Raw genomic sequence first — 4,081 nt, forward strand, 5'->3', positions numbered from 1 at the left:
ATAAACAAACTAGGTGCAATCAAAGTTCAACCACCGTTAGTCGATCAAATCAATGAAAACAAAAGATAAACCGCAATTATCTAATTCCCCACCAACGGTACTGACTAGAGACTCTCAATCCCATAGAAGACTTTAAACCGAGCGGTCGTAAGATATTTCGCCTAATTAGGTTACTCTCCTCTCTGAATAGGCGGCCTCACCAGTAGCAGCACCATCAAGAGGTAGTTTGCTGTTACGAAGGATTAGTTTGCTAGAAGTGCAAACTTCAAGTATTTATAGACTAGGAAGTTTGGACACCAAGGAATTTCCAAAACCGAAAATATTCTCAAGATATTCATTAAAGCACAAATTCGGTTTCCATAATTCCTGGAAATGCTCTGTCCAAAAATAATGATCGAAATCTCTCGGAAAATCTCTAATTAGTAAATGCACATTACTAATTCTTATTTCCCTACAAAATAAAATTAATAACCTTAATTAAAAGATTCTTAACTTATTTATGTTTCGATCCTGGGATTCTCTTCCCTTAGCTATTAAGGAATAACTTCGAACAATTAAATAATAAACATTCACAACACATGTTCAAAGTATGTCGACATCCTAACTTTGTAAGTTCTCTTTCATACTTACAACCTTGAAACCGATTTGCCATACTTCCAAACAAGTTTAGAATTGGTTCATCTGACTTTCAAGAACTATGCGATTGATCAAATAACATTCAATCACAAATCATGGGTTTAACGGTTCCACCAAAACAAGTTTTGGTTCTACCTCAATGTGAGTATTGTGCATAGTCACACTAGCTTTCCAAAATTCGGTTGACTAGGTACTAGAATCAGTTCCCCACATATATATGGTATCTAACTTGAATGTGTTGCACATGTCCATAGGATCGTTTCCCCTTTACCTAAAAACGTGTTGCACATATCCATAGGATCGGTTCTCCTTTCTCCTAGAAACCTGCTGCACCTCATACAAGGATCGGTTCCCTTTGTGATGTACTACACCTCTTACTAGGATCGGTTCCCCTTTTCTCAGTTTTGGTCAGACATAAAAACACAAACCCGATCATACCATCACAGGTGATTACTTAAGATCGGTTTCACTAATAAAAGTCATACCAATACATAAGTCAGGCCTTTATGAATAGTTCTACCAAGAACACAAACAAGTTGTGAGTGGTTATACTCAATCACACATATTGGTTGTTCATAAGATAATCAGTGAATAACAAAACTAATAACACCTGGCAATTTCCTTTTCGATTCACAAACAAGTTTATGAACTTACATCCTTTAGAACACATGTAAACATTCTTCCTTAGGATGAAATCCTCACCTCATACCCATACATAATCACAATATCATTCAAATGATTATGGCGATGTCTTATCTACAAAGTTTAATGGTTAAGCAATAAACCTCGTATTGTATTCCTGAATACTATGTCTATCTAAAGTTCAAATATGCTTCGCAGTTTTGTTTTCAATATGCACGACTTTAAAGATAAGTTAGGGAATGAAACAGTTCAAGTCAAATATCATTAACCTCAAGTGGAAGGATGATTGTTGTCATTTAGCTCCTTGCTTATTCACATCTTCAAGTCTTCGCAATACTTGTAATGTCTCATATCTTAATACTTTCAAGCTAACCTATACGAAGTTGACTCTAGTACATAATCAAGCGACTCTTAACATGAGTTTTGATTCACTAAAATATGACAACCAAACTTGACATACTAACGCTTGGTGGGTTCAACCGAGCTATGCTCTAACAATCTCCCCCTTTCTCAATTTTAGTGACAAAACTCTTACATCATATGGATAAACAAATCACAAGAATTCATTACACATACGCTTGATTCCTGAATTCAACAGCACAGTAAATTGCATACATTCAATCCTCAAAAATGTCGTTGTTGACATTATAATAACAAAGATAATACTCCCCTAAGGAAGATAGGTAGATATTCAATCCGCACGTCTTTGTTATACCACTAATATGATATGTTACTCCCCCTTAGTCTGTGCTTTCACTCTTTCGTTTAGATAAACGTTCAAGCACCAATGTTCTTTTCCTTAGCGATACCAATCAATATAAAAATCAATGCCAGTATCACTTGTTTACTCCATATATTTCTCCCCCTTTTTTCCACACAATGACAAAGAAACAAAAAAATAAAGGACAACACGAAAAGAATCATATAAATCTCAAAATAGACTTGCAACCTGTAGAGTTAGGCACGAGGGTTCCACACACCATGTTCTGATAGCCGATATCAAAAACGAAATTACAAATAGTTTTATTTTGATATGTTATCAAGGAAACAATTGTCCGAAACAATTTTTCCACTTTAGTTTAGCAAACCAAAAATCAACTAAGTACCTTAGTTCCTTTGCTAAACCGATTGTACAAAAAACAATCGCTTATTCGATAAGACCAAAATAAATATAACTTTATTTTTGTCATCAGGTTATAATTATCCATAAACTTAAACCTTTCAATTTTAAACAAGACAAGTACTAGGTTAGTTAACTAGCATTTCTTGTTAAGGCATTCGATTAGACTTGAATAACCGAAACCTCACTTTGATAAGTCTAACTAAGATCAGAATTAACTTAGTTTCTCTTATCCGGAATCGAATTGGACTAAAAAACTCATCCCGTAAACCTTTTATTTCGTTAAGCTATAAATAATTCATACAAACCAAATAAATTAACTTGCATAATTATTCACCTCAACCGGAAGCAATTGAAACAACATAGACATTAAAGCACCGCAATTGCACCGAAATTTTGTAAGCCTAAACAATTGATATCACACAATAAAGCAAGATAACAATAGTTTTTCTTAACTATAACCAATTGAATCACACATACATCCATACACAAATAATGGAATAAACATCAATTGTACCGAAATTTTGTTAAGCAAAAGCAATAAATATATATGAAATAAATTCAGGCTTCTCTTAAACAGGAAAACAATTAACTAACAAGATTGTTACCTCAAATTTCGCATCCACTTCTCCAATAAGTTTGCATCTTCGTCCAGGGAGAATTGATATCGAAATATCATCATGTTGTCATCCTTATGCAAAAACAAAATAATAACAACAACCAATCCGGTTTAAACAATTGCAAGCAAAAGTTGAAAACTGGAACTACAAGGTACTAATGTACCTTGACAATCCCTATAGATTTCCTTAGATTTTCGAAAGTAGATCTATCTAAGGGTTTAGAGAGAATATCAGCTAGTTGACGTTCGGATGGAACATCACCATTCTCATATAATTCTCTAATAAAGTGATATCTAATATCTATGTATTTAGTACGAGAATGTTCAACTGGATTCTCAGTCAAGCGAATAGCATTTGAGTTATCACAAAGGATGTTCCTAGTTGAAATATTTATTCCATAGTCAATGAGCATCTGTTTCATCCATAGTAGTTGGGTACAACATGTACCAACAACAATGTATTCTGCTTCACAGGTTGACAAAGACTGTGAATTTTGTTTCTTGTTGTGCCAAGCAACAAGATTTTGACCAACATAGAAGAAAACACCAGAGGTGCTTTTCTGATCTTCTATACACCCTGCCCAATCAGCATCTGAGTAGGCAACAAGACTGTTGTTTGTATCCATAGAGTAAGATAAACCATAATCTAGGGTACCATTAACGTATCTTATGATTCGTTTTACATCTTTAAGATGTGACTCTTTAGGATCTGCTTGAAATCTGGCACAACATCCCATACTGAAAGCAATGTCTGGTCTTATTGTAGTTAAGTATAGCAAGCTTCCTATCATGGATCTGTATAGTTTTTGATCAACATATTTTTCTCCCGTACTGGATTGGAGTTTCCCAGTAGTTGGCATTGGAGTTGCCATAGGTGTTGAATCTTTTAATTCGAATTTTTCAACTAAGTTCCTTGCATATTTTTCTTGAGAAAGAAGAATATTGTCTTTTTGTTGCTGTATTTGCAAACCAAGAAAGTATGACAATTCTCCGACATTACTCATTTCGAATTCTCCACTATAAGATTTAGGAATTCATTTGTTAGAGATTTTGAGGTTGATCTA

This window comes from Papaver somniferum, chromosome 7 (assembly GCF_003573695.1).
Source record: "Papaver somniferum cultivar HN1 chromosome 7, ASM357369v1, whole genome shotgun sequence".
NCBI lineage: Eukaryota > Viridiplantae > Streptophyta > Magnoliopsida > Ranunculales > Papaveraceae > Papaver > Papaver somniferum.